The sequence below is a fragment of the Macaca thibetana genome, chromosome 3, assembly GCF_024542745.1.
Source record: "Macaca thibetana thibetana isolate TM-01 chromosome 3, ASM2454274v1, whole genome shotgun sequence".
Classification (NCBI taxonomy): domain Eukaryota; kingdom Metazoa; phylum Chordata; class Mammalia; order Primates; family Cercopithecidae; genus Macaca; species Macaca thibetana.
The window spans coordinates 165,277,915-165,296,007 of NC_065580.1; the positions used below are offsets into that span (position 1 = coordinate 165,277,915).

General features: G+C 45.3%; 1 protein-coding gene and 1 pseudogene across 37 annotated transcripts in view; one reads left to right on the top strand and one right to left on the bottom strand.

Annotated features, from left to right (window-relative positions):
- The window catches only part of SOD1 (superoxide dismutase 1), a 1,049,346-nt gene that overhangs the window by 35,871 nt on the left and 995,382 nt on the right, over positions 1 to 18,093 (bottom strand). Inside the window, exon 1 of one of the 37 annotated variants that reach the window (XM_050786082.1) lies at positions 8,242 to 8,251. The exons of the other annotated variants lie outside the window; for them this stretch is intronic. The gene's annotated coding sequence lies outside the window, so the exon portion shown is untranslated. Of the gene's footprint in view, positions 1 to 8,241; positions 8,252 to 18,093 lie in introns of those variants that run through there. 37 annotated transcript variants of the gene reach the window in all.
- On the top strand, positions 2,748 to 5,546 carry LOC126951695 (F-box/WD repeat-containing protein 11-like; annotated as a pseudogene).

The following is an 18,093-nucleotide window of genomic DNA, read 5'->3' on the forward strand; positions in this document are numbered from 1 at the left end:
GTGCCCAGAAGTTCTTCATTTCCAACAAGCTCCCAGGGGCCATGGATACTGCTGGCCCAGGTACCACATTTGGAGTAACAAGCGTTGAGTGACTTGCCCAAGGCTGCCCAGCCAGGACTAGAATTCAGATCTCCTGCCTCCCAAAACAAGATGGACTTATTCTTGCCTTTTTCTCTGCTTGTGTTGACCACCAGCTGGAAATCAGAACCATGTAGATGGTAACAAGCCACTTGCGTCATCTTCTGCGATGGCTATTTCCATGTTGATGTGGGAAAGTGTTTATATTTAAAACAATTATGGGTAATTCTGGGAAATCTCAGCCATCCACAGAGTTGTTTCCCCTTAAGTAGTTACATAACCTGTTATGTAACAGCTGCGTGAGATAATGCTGTTTGTCCTTTGCAAGAAGTTTGCTAGGAAAGAGTCCTTCAGGTAGTAAAGGCATTTCTTCCTCCCTTCCAGGTCCTGGGGCTACAGAAAGCACCTCTTTATTCCACCAAGCAATCTGCTTGGGCCACTTCGGGAACCTCTGATGTGTGGCTGCACACCACCTTATTTTTTTCTTTTTTTTTGAGGTAGAGTCTCACTCTGTCACTCAGGCTGGAGTGCAGAGTGCAGTGGCGCAATCTCACCTCACTACAAACTCTGCCTCCCCGATTCAAGTGATTCTCCTGCCTCAAACTCTCAAGTAGCTGGGACTACAAGTGTGCACCACTACGCCGGGCTAATTCTTCTTCTTCTTCTTCTTTGTCGTCGTCATCTGCTTCTTCGTCTTCGTCATCGTCGTCGTCTTCATCTTCTTCTTCTTCTTCGTCGTCGTCGTTGTCTTCGTCGTCGTCTTCGTCGTTGTCGTCGTCTTCGTCGTTGTCATCGTCTTCGTCGTTGTCGTCATCTTCATCGTCGTCGTCTTCTTCCTTTTCTTCTTCGTCGTCTTCTTTGTCTTCATCGTCTTCCTCGTCTTCGTCGTCGTCTTCGTCTTCCTCATCGTCTTCATCGTCTTCTTCGTCGTCTTCGTCATCTTCATCGTCTTCATCGTCTTCTTCGTCGTCTTCGTCATCTTCATCGTCTTCATCTTCTTCGTTGTCTTCTTCGTCGTCGTCTTCATCTTCGTCTTCTTCATCTTTGTCTTCTTCGTCTTCATCTTCTTCGTCTTCTTCTCCGTCTCCGTCTCCTTCTCCTTCTCCTCCTTCTCCTCCTTCTCCTCCTTCTCCTCCTCCTCCTTCCTCTTCTCCTTCCTCTTCCTCATCCTCTTCTTCCTCTTTTTTTTTTTTTTGAGATGGAGTCTTGCTCTGTCGCCCAGGCTGGAGTGCAGTGCCTTGATCTCGGCTCACTGCAAGCTCCGCCTCCTGGGTTCACGCCATTCTCCTGTCTCAGCCTCCCTAGTAGCTGGGACTACAGGCACCTGCCACCATGCCCGGCTAATTTTTTGTATTTTTAGTAAAGACGGGGTTTCACCATGTTAGCCAGGATGGTCTCGATCTGACCTCGTGATTCCCCTGCCTTGGCCTCCCAAAGACCTGGGATTACCAGGGTGAGCCACTACTCCGGGCCTGTTTTTTTTTTTTTTTTTTTTTTTTTTTTGAGACAGAGTCTCACTCTGTTGCCCAGGCTGGAGTGCAATGGCACAATCTGGGCTCACTGCAACCTCTGCCTCCCAGGTTCAAGCGATTCTCTTGCCTCAGCCTCCTAAGTAGCTGGGATTACAGGCGCCCGCCACCAGGCCCAGCTAAGTTTTGTATTTTTAGCAGAGACGGGGTTCACCATGTTGGCCAGGCTGGTCTCTAACTCCTGACCTCAGGTGATCCACCCGCCTTGGCCTCCCGAAGTGCTGGGATTACAGGCGTGAGCCACCGCGCCCGGCCTGCACACTACATCTTAAGGTCCTTCATGTCAACTCTATGACAATGCTCTGCACACATGGCCACATGTAACCCTCGCAGTCCCCCTGAATGGGAGGGTTCTCATACCCCGTTTACAGATGAGGAAACTGAGGCTCGAAGTCATTAAGTATTTGCCTAAGGTCACACACCTAGAATTCAGTGCTTTGTCTCTGATGCCAGAGTCCTCACTTGTCCCCACCCCACTATACTGGAAATGATACGGCTCACCAAGTTAGGGCCAAGTCTTAGAGAAAGCTTCTGGAGGCTTTCTGGTGGGTTTCAGTAGAGCCACCCAAGACCCAGTTCTTTTGCCAGCCTCTCCCTTGGTGGTGAGGATTGTAGCTTTCTTAATTTTCCTATAACTGAAATGCGTTATGTTTCGAACACTCCTTCCACTGGGTGTGTAAACTCCATCCTCAGCCAGTTTGGTTAGTCTTAGTTGATTCCACATGTTCTAGGGCAAGTCCGGGCTTCCTTAATCACTTTAAGGGATTTTTCCCCAACAGAAGCTATTAACACTACTGGTTCATTCTTGTCTTTCAGCTCTTTGTTTAAATGTCACCTTCTTAAAGCAACCATTCCTGACATAGCTAAGAATGCCCACCCACTCATCCACTATCAGACACTCAGTTTCACTCCTTCATAAGCAATAGTCACCATCAGATACTTTCCTGCTCATTTTTACCGTCTGTGTCTTGTCACCACTCCAAATAATGCTTCACTTCTCTTTATTTTACTCTTGTGCCTAAAATAAGATCATCAAGGCTTTGGTACCCAAGTTTTGAGTTTGGGACCTATTTAGCTTTTGTCTACAGCATAAGGAAATAAAACAGCTGCTTATAGCCCAGGCTTCCTATCCAAGAAGGTGGGAGGAGACTGGAAATCCTGAAAAAGACAGCTGGAGTTGGGAGGGAAACTAGAGCAAAGAGAAATATCTCCCCTCCTTGTTGAAGACAGCTTAGTTGGTGTAGAGAAGGCAGCAGGGGGCGAAGCAGAAAAAGGTTTATTTCCTCACTCACAACTCCCTAGCCCGCCCTCCCCACCTCGCCCCTGCACCCTCCACCTTCCCACTGCCCCATTCTCCCACTGCACTGCAGGGGGGCCTCACTCAGGCTCCCCTGCTGGCTAAACTCAGTTGTTAGTTTTGTAGGAAGCCCTGCCCTTGTGGAAAAATGCCTGCAATTTGTTCTGTGCCACGCTTTGCCCATATTTGTCTTCCTCTCCCCTCCTCCTTCCCTAAATAGCACACCTTGGCCCGTCCCTGTTGAACTTTGTCCTATTGGCAGTGGAGTATCTTTCCAACCACCACAGCAGTCCCGTGGCAAAGATTTACTAAGTGAATCAAGAGGAGAACTTACACCAACTGCACAAATTGAAAGCCAATTCTTATTGTAATCTTACCTCATTGGGAAATGTAATTTGACAGAAGAGGTTTGTTGAAGGCTGGAGTGCAATGGCACGATCTCGGCTCACTGCAACCTCTGCCTCCCGGGTTCAAGCGATTATCCTGCCTCAGCCTCCCAAGTAGCTGGGATTACAGACATGCGCCACCATGCCTGGCTAATTTTGTATTTTTAGTAGAGATAGGGTTTCACCATGTTGGTTAGGCTGGTCTCAAACTCCCGACCTCAGGTCGGGATCCACCTGCCTCAGCCTCCCAAAGTGCTGGGATTACAGGCGTAAGCCAATGTGCCTGGTCAAGATCCGATGTTTTTAAAAAGCGGAGTTTCCCTGCACAAGCTTCTCTCTTTGCTTGTTGCCATTCCACGTAAGATGTGACCTGCTCCTCCTTGCCTTTTGCCATGATTATGAGGCCTCCCCAGCCATGTGGAACTAACACTTCAGTTATGGAAGATCAAGATGAAGATGAGTCCCCAAAGAAAAATACTCCTTGGCAGATAAGTAATGGAACATTGTCTGTGATTGTCTCCAGAAGCAGGCCATCAGAAGGAAACTACCAAAAAGAAAAAGACTTGTGTATTCAATATTTTGACCAGTGGTCTGAATCAGATCAGGTGGAATTCGTGGAACATCTTATTTCCCGAATGTGTCATTAGCAGCATGGACGTATTAATTCTCACCTGAAGCCCATGTTGCAGCGGGACTTTATTGCTGCTCTACCTGAGCAAGGCTTAGATCACATAGCAGAAAATATTCTTTCGTACCTGGATGCCAGGTCTTTGCGTGCAGCAGAGCTGGTATGTAAAGAATGGCAGCGAGTGATCTCAGAACGAATGCTTTGGAAGAAGCTGATTGAACAAATGGTACGCACTGACCCCCTGTGGAAAGGACTTTCAGAAAGAAGAGGGTGGGATCAGTACCTGGTTAAATACACTGATCCCCCATGGAAAGGACTTTCAGAAAGAAGAGGGTGGGATCAGTACCTCTTTAAAAACAGACCCACAGCTAGCCCTCCAAATTCATTTTATGGGTCATTATACCCAAAGATTATCCAGGATATAGAGACTATAGAATCCACCTGGCAGTGTGGCCGACACAGCTTGCAGAGGATTCAGTACCGCTCTGAAAATAGTAAAGGCATCTACGCTTTACAGTACAATGATGAAAAAATTATCAGTGGCCCACAAGATAATTCTATTAAGATTTGGGATAAAACCAGCCTGGAATGTTTGAAAGTGTTAACGGACACACAGGCTCTGTCCCCTGTCTGCAGTATGATGAGCGTGTCATTGTAACTGGCTCTTCGGAGTTTACGGTGAGAGTGTGGGATGTGAACAGGGGTGAAGTTCTTAACACATTAATCCACCACAATGAGGCTGTACCGCACTTACGCTTCAGCAGTGGACTGATGGTGACCTGTTCCAAGGACCACTCCATTGCTGTGTGGGACAGGGCTTCTGCGACCGATATCACTTTACGCCGTGTCCTGATTGGCCACTAAAGCCGCTGTCGATGTAGTAGACTGATGACAAATACATCGTGTCCGCCTCGGGTGACAGAACCATCAAAGTCTGAAGCATGAGCACCTGTGAATTTGTTCGTACTGTCAGTGGGCACAAGCGAGTCTTGTTTCCAGTACAGGGATGGGCTGGTTGTTAATGGATCATCAGATAATACCATTAGGCTCTCGGATATTGGGTGTGGCTTCTGTTTTAAGAGTCCTAGAGGGACATGAAGAATCGGTCGCAGAAGCCCTGTCCCACAGGGCAATGGAGCGGTCCTTGGAACAGGTCACCATCAGTCCACTGCTGAAGCGTAAGTGCGGTACAGCCTCATTGTGGTGGATTAATGTGTTAAGAACTTCACCCCTGTTCATATCCCACTCTCACCGTAGAATCCGAAGAATCTATCTCACCAATGCATCCGGTTTGGTAAAGAGGATTGTCAGTGGGGCCTATGATGGGAAAATTGAAGTTTAGGACTCGCAAGCTGCTCTTGACCCTCGAGCCCCAGCAAGCACTTTGTGTTTGCACACATTGGTGGAACATTCTGGACGTGTGTTTCAGCTACAGTTTGATGAGTTTCAAATCATCAGCAGCTCCCACGATGACACTATCTTGATTTGGGATTTCTTAAATGTGCCTCCCAGTGCCCAGAATGAGACCCATTCCCCCTCCAGAACATACACTTACATCTCTAGATAACAGTCTGCACTTTCACCCATTTCCGGGTTTTCTAGTCTTGAACTACTGCCTACTTGGCTATCAAATGCCTAAGGGAGTTCATTCACAGCTGAGTTATGAAGCTGGAATTGGTTCTAGATGCTGGGTACATGCAAAGTAGCCTAACTCTTCAAGTCCCGACATTTCTCACCTCTGATTCCGGCTCTACTTTGAGAAGGAGACCTTAGCATCACCGACTTGAAAGTAGCACAGAAGCCCATGTCCTTCCCTCATCAGTGAAAAAAATCTAATGTTTCAAATGTAAACTGTTCATAGAAAAGGAACATAGAATCTGTTTTACCGAAGTAAATCAACCGTCAAGAGAAGACTTGGCCTCTATATTGCTTTGCACTTTGGCTTGACATTAAGAAACAGCATTCTTCTTCAGTGAGATTGTGGGTGCCAAACACCTACTCAGAACGTCCAGGGCTTTCATTTTCAAAAGTTAGCATTGTCCTTTTGACCGTCCAAGTCATTATGAATTCTGACTTGTTGGATTAGGAACACGTCGGACAATGGAAAAACCTCTCTGGGTTGTTTTAGTCATATTTTTTGGATTATACTTCCTTTCTGTACCAATTTCTTTTAATTTAAAGAACTGTAAGTCAGTTGGCCGGGTGCGGTGGCTCATGCCTGTAATCCCAGCACTTTGGGAGGCCGAGGTGGGTGGATCGCGAGGTCATGAGATCAAGACCATCCTGGCTAACACGGTGAAACCCCGTCTCTACTAAAAATACAAAACATTAGCCAGGCATGGTGGCAGGCGCCTGTAGTCCCAGCTACTCGGGAGGCTGCAGCAGGAGAATGGCCAGAACCCGGGAGGCAGAGCTTGCAGCGAGCCAAGACTGCACCACTGCACTCCAGCCTGGGCGACAGAGCGAGATTCTGTCTCAAAAAAAAAAAAAAAAGAACTATAAGTCAGTTATATTATTTCCCAACATAGCTCTTTTATTTTATTTTTAAATTTTTTTTAATTATATTTTAAGCTCTGGGGTACATTTGCAGAACGTGCAGTTTTGTTACATAGGTATACACGTGCCATGGGGGTTAGCCCTTTTATTAACTATTCTCTGTCCCCCAACGATCTCCTGATATTTGGTAGAGTAACACCTTTATACATGTGCTTGCCTCCTAACTTAAAATACTGTGTTCGCATGTAGATATAATGTACATAACAGTTTAACCTCAAAGTTGCTGGAGTCAGGGCCCTGTGTGCTTGAGACACTAATATAGAGTGTGTTCGCACATAGCCGTGAGCTGGGCTCAAGAACCTGATACCAGGGTTGATGTGGATTACCTGGAACCCTTCCCACAGTATTCCTACAGTGTTTTTATTTTGTTGTCATTGTGTGTGTGTGTGGTTTGTGTGTGTTTTTAATGAGAATCTTGTTTTAAAATGTAATTTCTAAATTTCAACACGAAATGTTTTATTTGTTGTGCAGTATGTATTATATAATAGAGAGATAACAAACATTTTTTGTTCTTATTCTTTTTCTCATAAGTACTCCTGAGTACTAGTGGTCACTTCCCATAGTATTCATTTGGCTTCACTGTCAAAAATCATTATTCTGTGCAGTTGTAGCCCTGGGAAGGGGAAATAAGAAGGCCCTATTGACGGGCTGTCCTGGCTCTGGAATTCATGCATCCTGGCCTTGCCAAGGTTCTGGCAGGGCCCGCTGGTGTGTTGGAGCCTGCAGCTCAGGTCAGACTGGTTCAGAGGCCCATGCTGAGGGGAGAGCACTCCTAAGTGGTATAAAACCTCAAGCCCATGATTCCCACCCCAGTCATCTCTGGTGTCACCTGCGGGTGCAGCCTCAGCAGGTTCTCAAAGCTCCCAAGTACTCCCGAGTACACAGTCCAAATGTGTAAATGGCACTGTTGCCCCGACGGTGCACGGAAAGGACATTGGCATCCAGTTGGCACTCCTTCTCCCTTATTCAATATTAGGTTTGATTTGCCCTTTGCTGTTGTTTCCAAAGATCAAGGAATGTCAATAACTTTTTTTTTTTTTTTTTTGAGAGGGAGTCTCGCATTGTAGCCTGGGCTGGTGTGCAGTGGCGTGATCTCGGCTCGCTGCAACCTCCTCCAGTTTATTTTGCTAACCATAATTGAGCAAATGTAAATTACTGCTATATTAATGTTTTAAAGCACTGGGATAGTCTAATTCTAACTTGTAATTAATTATGTTTGCCAATTATCTGTTTGAAATAAATTTGTGTCTTAACAGCTATTGAAAGTGTTCAGTTGTACAGATATTATTCATGACAGCTTTGTACTGTGGAATGTGCTTAATAAAAAACAAAAAAAGTTTGAAAAAAAGAAAAGAAGAGGTTTGTTGAACTTTCAGATTCCTTTTTTGTTGTTGTTAACTAATTGCCGTCCAAGCTGGAAATCAACGCCATCTAGGGGTCCTCGATGTTATAATCAGAGAACAAGACTAAGGCCTGCTGTCTCCGATGTGAGCCACGAGCAAGCTCCAGTGAGCCCCTTTGTTCCACATTTGATGAGTAGAGGAAAATATTGGGGGTGAATTTTCAGTAACCTGAGTCGATTGCACTTTTTCTTGTAGACTAGCCATCATTAAATCCACTTACGCGCTCCCCTGTGCGGTTCTCTTTCCTTCTGGAATGTTCAGTGCCTGTTTCCAGTCCTGTTTTTCAGTCAGATGGGATTGCCCTTCATTACAGTTATGTGGGTTATGAGTTACGAGCTCTTCCTCTGTGAGGGCCAGCAGGGCACCCCCACTTTCCTGTAGTAAGGAAAGGGTATTGTGTAGTAAAGAATTTTAAGCTTGAAGTGAGATCTGGGCTTTGCTCTTGACTCTTGGGAGGTGATCTCTAAGCCCTTAGATTGTCCTGCTTGATGATAGCGCTTTGTTTACCTGGAGGCCATGGGCCATGCCAAACAGAAACAACATGTGGCCGGGCGCGGTGGCTCAAGCCTGTAATCCCAGCACTTTGGGAGGCCGAGACGGGCGGATCACGAGGTCAGGAGATCGAGACCATCCTGGCTAACACGGTGAAACCCCGTCTCTACTAAAAATACAAAAAACTAGCCGGGCGAGGTGGCGGGCGCCTGTAGTCCCAGCTACTCAGGAGGCTGAGGCAGGAGAATGGCGCGAACCCGGGAGGCGGAGCTTGCAGTGAGCTGAGATCCGGCCACTGCACTCCAGCCCGGGCTACAGAGCAAGACTCCGTCTCAAAAAAAAAAAAAAAAAAAAAAAAAAAAGAAACAACATGTTAGACCAATGTGATTTACAGTGGGAGATTTGGCCACAACATATCAGCTTGACCCCTGAAGGAATAGACTAAGGTCAAGCCAGTCATGTCCACAGGATCAAGCCCTACTATACACTCTGGACACCAACAGCCTGGTGAGTTTCCTTGGTTGGCAATACTGCATGTATATGGTCCATGTATATAGTTTCCAGAAGGAGTCCATTAGTCCACTGGGAGAGGACTGCTGGAAGCTCTCCTGGACGCTGCCCTGTGTGTCTCTTCCCTTGGCTGATGTTAATCTGTGTCCTTTTGCTGTAATAAACTGTAAGTAAGTATAATAGCTTTCAGTAAGTTCTGAGAGTCCACCAAGGGGATTCTTGAACTTGAAGGTGGTTGTGGGGACCCCTAAACTTTAAATTGGTATCGGAGGTGGAAGTGGTCTCGGGGACTCTTTCCTAACTTTATAGTCATGTACTAGGAATCTGAGCACATGGTCTCAGCAAAAACAACAACAAGAAAGAAGAGAGAGAGAGAGAAAGGAAGAAAGAAAGAAAGAGAAAGAAAGAAAGGAAAGAAGAAAGAGAAAGAGGAAGGAAGGAAGGAAGGAAATGGAAGGAAGAAAGAAAGAAGAAGAAAGAAAAGAAAAAGAGTAAAAAGAAAGAAAGGAAAAAAAAGAAAAAACTGCAAACAAACAAAAATGAAGAGATGGTCTAGTCCTGGATTCTCCACTTACTGGCTGGGTAAACCACTTCATTCTTTGAACCTCCTTTCCTACCCACTCAGTGAGGAGGATGTTATCTGTGTGCTGAAGAAGGCTGCCGTGGCGGTTTAGATGGAAGGAAGTGTCTAGAGGGAGGAAAGAGGGGTTGGGGCTGAAGAATAAGGACCTGGAGCCTGAGTGGAAGCCATTTCTAGAAATTAAAGTTTTAGGAACCACTCACATAGTGGGTGAATGCAAGCTCTATTTACATAATAATATAAACAGAAATTTAAATTGCAATACACCTATTGCCCATCAGAATGGCAGAAACTCAAAATCTTTACAAACCAGTTATGTGGTGAGGCTATGGGATTCACACAATGGTGCAATCCAGTTGAGGGGAACTGAGCAATATTCAACAAAATTACACAGCATTTACCCTCTGATGCGGAAATCTCACTTTTGGATACTTACCCTGAATTCCTGAATGACCTCTAACAATTATATATATATACACACACACATATATACATATATATATATATATATATATATATATATATTTTTTTTTTTTTTTTTTTTTTTTGAGACGGAGTCTTGCTCTGTTGCCCAGGCTGGATTGCAGTGGTGCGATCTTGGCTCACTGCAATTTCTGCCTCCCTGGTTCAAGCAATTCTCCTGCCTCAGCCTCCCGAGTAGCTGGGACTATAGGCACATGCCACCATGCCCAGCTAATTTTTTGTATTTTTGGTAGAGATGGTGGGTTTCACCATGTTAGCCAGGATGGTCTTGATCGCCTGACCTTGTGATCTGCCCGTCTTGGTCTCCCAAAATGCTGGGATTACAGGTGTGAACCACCGCACCTGGCCTACATATATATTTTTATACATATATATGTGCTTATGTACAAGGCTATTCAAGCGTAATTTGTAATTGCAAAATATTAAAAACAACCTCAATGTCCATATGTAAGAAATTGTTTGAATAAATTATGGTGTGTCTACACAATGGAATAGCATGTCACTGTAAAAGCCAACAACGAAGATCTCTATGAACTGACACAGAGTGATATCCAGAATATATTGTTAGGTAAAAAAAAAAAAAAAAACACCAAAGTTCATCAGAATGACTATTGGTATAATATTACATTTGACTAAAAAAAGAATCCATGAATCAGAGTGACACCAAAGAACAAATACGTAGGAAGAAAAAGGAAAGATCTTTCACTATCAGGGAAAGTAAAATGCTCACTAACAAATGTAGAGGAACAGAGCCAGGTGCAGTGGCTCATGCCTGTAATCCCAACACTTTGGGAGGCCAAGGTGGGTGGATCAACTGAGGTAAGGAGTTCAAGACCAGCTGGCCAACATGGTGAAACCCCGTCTCTACCAAAAATACAAAAATTAGCCAGGCATGGTGGTGGGTGCCTGTAATCCCAGCTATTTGGGGGGCTGAAGCAGGAAAATCACTTGAACCCAGCAGGCAGAGGTTGCAATAAGCTGAGATCACATCACTGCACTCTAGCCTGGGCAACAGAGTGAGACTCTGTCTCAGAAAAAAACCAAAGAACTGGGCCGGGCATGGTGGCTCCAGCCTGTAATCCCAGCACTTTGGGAGGCTGAGGCACGAGGTCAGGAGATCGAGACCATCCTGCCAACATGGTGGAAACCCATCTCTACTAAAAATACAAATATTAGTTGGACATGGTGGTGTGCACCTGTAGTCCCAGCTACTTGGGAGGCTGAGGTAGGAGAAACGCTTGAACCTGGGAGGCGGAGGTTGCAGTGAGTCAACATTGCACCACTGCACTCCAGCCTGGCGACAGAGTGAGACTCCATCTCAAAAAAAAAAAAACAAAAAACAACAAAAAAAACAAAAAACAAAAAACACATGTAGAGGAAGGAATACAAGTAGAAAATCAAATCACAATTTTGCATCCATCATAATAATCATTGATTCAGGCTAGAATCATTGGTGGATGCTAAAACCACCAATTGTTGGGGAAAAAAAGATATTTACAATATTTCTACAATCTTTAGGCAACTACCCCAGATTACTTATGAGTTATAAACTGACCAGTGACAAAGAGGATACCACCTTAACTAGAGATTAAAATTAACATCTCCAGAGGCTGGGCGCGGTGGCTCACACCTGTAATTCCAGCACTTTGGGAGGCCGAGGCGGGTGGATCACCTGAGGTCAGGAGTTCGAGACCAGGCTGGCCAACATGGTGAAACCCCATCTCTACTAAAAATACAAAAAATTAGCTGGGCATGGTTAGCACATACCTGTAATCCCAGCTACTTGGGAGGCTGAGGGAGGAGAATTTCGTGAACCTGGGAGGCAGAGGTTGCAGTGAGCCGAGATCATGCCGTTGCACTCCAGCCTGGGCAACAGAGCAAGACTCTGTCTCAAAAAAAAAAAAAAAATTAACATCTCCAATAATAGGACAAATTGAGTAACATGTTCCTGATGGGATGCATGAAAACACCACACAACACCACCAATAGAGTGTTCCTATAAAAAATGTGCAATCTGAATTAAATTCCAGGAAACAATTAAACCCAAGTTGAGGGACATCCTACAAAATAATGGCCTGGCTCTCCAAAAATATCTACGTCATGAAAGGCAAAGGCCAAAGAACTGTTTCAGATGTAAAATGACTAAAGACTACATCAAAATTAAACCCTCTGTGCATCAAAGGACACTATCAACAGAGTGAAAAGGCAGCTACAGAATGAGAGAAAATATTTGCAATGGTTATAAGAGGTGATAAGATATATATCCAGAATATATAAAGAACCCCTATAAATCAACAACAAAAACAAATGCCAGGTTCAGTGGCTTATGCCTGTAATCCCAGCATTTTGGGAGGCCAAGGCAGGTGGATCACCTGAGATTAGGAGTTCGGGACCAGCCTGACCAACATGGTGAAACCCCATCTCTACTAAATATAAAAAATTAGCTGGGTGTGGTGGCGCATACCTGTGATACCAGCTACTTGGAAGGCTGAGGCCAGAGAATTGCTTGAACCTGGGAGGTGGAGGCTGCAGTGAGCCAAGATTGTGCTGTGCACTCCAATGTGGGCAACAAGGGCAAAATTCCATCTCAAAAAAAAAAAAGACATGATTTTAAAATGGGCAAAACTTGAATAGACAACCCTCCAAAGAAAACATACAAATGATTAATAAGCAGATAAAAGATGCTCAGTAACATGAACCATTTAGGAAATGCCAATCAAGACCACAATGAGATATAAGTTCACACTCGGCCGGGCTCGGTGGCTCAAGCCTGTAATCCCAGCACTTTGGGAGGCCGAGACAGGCAGATCACGAGGTCAGGAGATCGAGACCATCCTGGCTAACACAGTGAAACCCCGTCTCTACTAAAAAATACAAAAAAAAAGCTGGGCGAGGTGGCGGGCGCCTGTAGTTCCAGCTACTTGGGAGGCTGAGGCAGGAGAATGGCGCAAACCCGGGAGGCGGAGCTTGCAGTGAGCTGAGATCCGGCCACTGCACCCCAGCCTGGGCGACAGCGCGAGACTCTCTCCCAAAAAAAAAAAAAAAAAAAAAAAAAAAAAAAGTTCACACTCATAGGGATCAATATTTTAAAAAAAGAAAAAAAGAGAAAATACCAAGTGTTGTGAGGATGTGGAGAAATTAGAACACTTATGCACTGTTGGGGTATAGTCACTGTGGAAAACAGTACGGCAGTTCCTCAAAAATTAAAAATCGAACTACCACGAAGTCCACCAATCCCAATTCTGGATATATAAACAAAGGAATTGAAAGCAGGGAGTTAAACAGGTATCTGCACACCTGTGTTAGTAGCAGCATTATTCACGACAGCCAAAAGGTGGAAGCAACTCAAGTCCATCAACAAATCAACAGATGAATAAAATGTGGTCTATCTATACAAAGGTATATTACTCAGCCTTAAAAGGAAGGAAATTCTGTCTGGGCGCGGTGGCTCACACCTGTAATCCCAGCACTTTGGGAGGCCAAGACAGGCAGATCATCTGAGGTCAGGAGTTTGAGATCAGCCTGGCCAACAAGGTGAAACCCCGTCTCTACTAAAAATACAAAACTTAGCTGGGCGTGGTGGCTGCGCCTGTAATCCCAGCGACTTGGGAGGCTGAGGCAGGAGAATCGCTGGAACCCGGGAGGTAGAGGTTGCAGTGAACCGAGATCGTGTCACTGCATTCCAGCCTGGGGAACAGAGCGATACTCTGTCTCAAAAAAAAGGAAGGAGGCCAGGCGCGGTGGCTCAAGCCTGTAATCCCAGCAGTTTGGGAGGCCGAGACGGGCAGATGACGAGGTCAGGAGATCCTGGCTAACACAGTGAAACCCCGTCTCTACTAAAAAATACAAAAAAAAAAAAAAAAAAAAAAAAAAAAACAACAACTAGCAGGGCGAGGTGGCGGGCGCCTGTAGTTCCAGCTACTCGCGAGGCTGAGGCAGGAGAATGGCGTGAACCCGGGGGGCGGAGCTTGCAGTGAGCTGAGATCCGGCCACTGCATTCCAGCCTGGGCGACAGAGCGAGACTCCGTCTCAAAAAAAAAAAAAAAAAAAAAAAAAAAAAAAAAAAAAAAGGAAATTCTGACATATGCTACTGATTCAAGAGCTACACAGAAATTATTTAGGCAGATAGTGGGTAAAATAGGGCAAAACAGTCCTCAGCAGAATTTTCCTTTTAACAAAAGCAGCCCCCAAATCATTATAAAAGGCAGCCTGAAAAACCAAGCTGCAGACACAGATAAGAAAGCTGGAAGCTTGCACAGGTGAACGCAGGCAGCTGTGCCAATAGAAAAGGGCTACCTGGGGGCCAGGTATGTTCAGCATGGAGGCTCCATCTTCCCTTTCCATTGTCACCACGTGTACAGTAAAGAAAAAGGCAACATGGCCCCGGCCAGAGAACACATCCGCATAATAAAAGATTAGGGTGGGGGCAGCCAGGTTTTTGCCCCCTATGCAAAGGGCACACCTGGTCCAACCAATCTTTCATGCCCTGTGTAAATCAGACAACGCCTCCTTAAGCTCATCTATAAAACCGCTTACATTCGCAGAAGCAGCAACCCATTTTTTCGGGACCCCTGTCTGCTGCAGAGAGCTCTTCTCTTGCACCTATTAATCTTCCACTCTGAACCTCATTCTTGTGTGCCTGCATCTTAGTTTTTCATGGTTGTGAAACAACAAACCTTGGGTATTTACCCTAGACAAACAATACCGTTTCACTACAATATGGATGAAGGTTGAGGACATTATGCTTAACGACATAAGCCAGTCACAAAAGGACAAATACTACATGATTGCACTTACATGTGGTAATAAATAGTCAAACTCACATCAAATTAGCTGGGCATGGTGGTGTGCATCTGCTGTCCCAGATACTTGGGAGGCTGAGGCTGGAGGATCACTTGAGCCTAGGTGGTGGAGGCTGCAGTGAGCTATGATTGTACCACTGCACTCCAGCCTAGAGTTCGAGACTAGTCTGGCCATGATGAAACACTGTCTCTACTAAAAATACAAAAAAATTAGTCAGGTGTGGTGGCATGCACCTGTAATCCCAGCTACTCAGGAGGCTGAGGCAGGAGAATCATTTGAACCCAGGAGGTGGAGGTTGCAGTGAGCTGAGATTGTGCCACTGCACTCCAGCCTGGGTGACACAGCAAGACTCAGTCTCAAAAAATTAAATAAGTAATTAATTAATTTTAAAAAGATAATGTTTCTGTATTAATTAGTTATTGCTACTAACAAATTATTCCATTTATAGTGATTTATAACAACAATCATCACTTGTTTTCTGTCATGATTTCAGTGGCTCAGAATATCGAGCATGGATTGACTGGGCAATTCCGTTTCAAATTCTCTCATAAAGTTGTAGTCAGATATTGGTTGAAGTGGGCTGCAGTCATCTGAAGGTTGGCCTGGGGCTGGAGCATGCACTTCCAGGATGGTCCCCTCACATGGCTGGTATGTTGGTGCTGACTGTTGACGGGAGGCCTCAGCTGCTCTCTGTATGAGCCTCTCAGAAGGTGCATTGAGTGGCCTTGCAACATGGCAGCTGGCTTCCCTCAGAATGAGTAATCCAGGAGAGCAAGACAGTAGCCACAATGTCTTTGATGACTTCGCCTTGGAAGTCACTGTATTAGTCCATTTTCACACTGCTATAAAGAAATACTTGAGACTGGGTAATTTATAAAGGAAAGAGGTTGCATGGCTCTGTGGCTGGGGAGGCCTCAGGAAACAATTACAGCCGAAGGCAAAGGAGAAACAAGTACCTTCTTCACAAGGTGGCAGGAAAAGTAAGAAATAGTGAAGGAGGAACTGCCAAACACTTATAAAAGCATCAGATCTCATGAGAAGCCGCTCACTGTCACGAGAACAGGATGAGGGAAACTGCCCCCATGATCCCATCACTTCCCATCAGGTCCCTCCCTTGACGTATGGGTATTATAATTTGAGATGAGATTTGGGTGGGGACACAGAGCTGAACCATGTCAGCCCCACACCATCATTTTCCCAGAATTCTATTCACCACAATGGTCAGCTGATACTCGGGGGACACACTGGGGCGTAAACCCCTTTTTCACACAAGGAGGCAAGGATCACTGAGGGCCATCTTAGCAGCTTCTACCACAGTGTCATATCATAAATAATATTCACCAGAGTTAAATTCGATGTGTGAGGGCCAGGCATGGTGGCTCACACCTATAATCCCAGCACTTTGGGAGGCTGAGGCCTCCTCACTTGAGGTCAGGAGTTCAAGACCAGCCTGGCCAACACAGTGAAACCCCATCTCTACTAAAAATACAAAAAGTAGCCATGTGTGGTGGTGGGCACCTGTAATCCCAGCTACTTGGGAGGCTGAGGCAGGAAAAGTGCTTGAACTCAGAAGAAGGAAGTTGCAGTGAGCCGAGATCGTACCATTGCACTCCAGCCTGGGTGACAAGAGCAAAACTCCATCTCAAAAAAAAAAAAAAAAAAAAAAAGAGCAGAGTGGTCTGTTTCGCATTGCTATGCAAACTCAACTGACTGAAGACTCCTTTGGGGACGGTTATGAAGAGACCTTTTAATGCAAAATCAGGCCATTTTAATAGCACACCATAGTCCAGAAATGTGTTTAGTGAAATCTGACAATAGGCCAGGCCCTCCTTCTTACAGGACAGGAGAGTTGCACCCAGCTTACATTTACATATAACTTAAATCAACTATATATATGCATATTGAGGGCAGAGGGAGAGAATATGAGTTTACATCATAAAAGATTTGTCTGCTCTTCCTATCAACAATTTTATGCCCTGGAGTAGGAGGAAGACTGGTGATTTGAATCCAAAATTCCTTCGCACATTGTCAGTCTGTAGATATCACTCATGGTGTGAGCATCTCACCTTGTGAGTTGATTCTGCTATTTTAAGTACATATTTTTGACACAACAAGGCCCTGCATAACCAAGCAATTCCTTCAGCTGATGCTCAACTGAAAACAAACACACAGAAACAGCAATCTGTTCATCTCTAAGAGCAGGGAAAAGGACTATTTTTAAGTTGATATGCCACTCAACAACATATTGTGTAAAGATGGCTCCATACACCAGACCTTATTGAGAACCAAAGACTCATAAAAGTAATTCTGGCAATACTAAATTCCAGCCTTACATGCATATATTCTTTAAAACTAAGTTCCTGGTTGGGCAAAGTGGCTCATGACTGTAATCCCAGCATTTTGGGAGACCAAGGCAGGACGATCACTTGAGCCCAGGAGTTCAAGATCAGCCTGGCACCATAGAAAGACCCTGTCTCTACAAAAAAAAATTAAAAATTAGCTGGGTGTGGCAGTGTGCACCTTTAGTCTCAGCTACTTGGGAGGATGAGATGGGAGGATCACTTGAGCCCAGGAGATAGAGGCTGCAGTGAGCTATGATCACGTCACTGCACTCCAGCCTGAGTGACAGAGTGAGACCCTGTCTCCAATAATAATAACTAGGTGTCTGAGAAAGCAGACTGCTGTTTTCAGCCTGCAAAATGGGTGTTCTAGGTAGAGGTCTCTACAGAAATAATTGTGTGTACGTGCGCACATGCAGGCGTGTGTATGTGCGTGTGCGTGTGTGTGAGAGAGATAGATTGTTTTAAGGAGCTGGCTCATGTAATTGTATGGGCTGCAGGCCGGGCTTGGTGGCTCACACCTGTAGTCAGAGCACTTTGGGAGGCCGAGGTGGGTGGGATCACCTGAGGTCAGGAGTTCAAAACTGGCCTAGCCAATATGGTGATACCCCGTCTCTACTAAAATTAGCCAGGTGTGGTGGCGGGCACCTGTAATCCTAGCTACTTGGGAGGCTGAGGCCGGAGAATCGCTTGAACCTGGGAGGCGGAGGTTGCAGTGAGCCAAGATCGTGCCACTGCACTCCAGCCTGGGCGACAGAGCGAGACTCTGTCTCAAAAGAAAAAAAAAAATTGTAGGGGCTGCAAGTCCTAAATCTGCAGCGCAGGCCAGGAAAAAGTTGATATTGCAGCCTTCAGTCCCAAGGTAGGCTGGAGACAGAATTCCTTCCTCTTCAGGGGACATCAGTCTTTTCTCTTAAGGTGTTCAACTGATAGATATGGCATTCCCACATTATGGAGGGTACTTTTCTTTACTCACAGTATACTACATATATCGAAATATTAATCACAT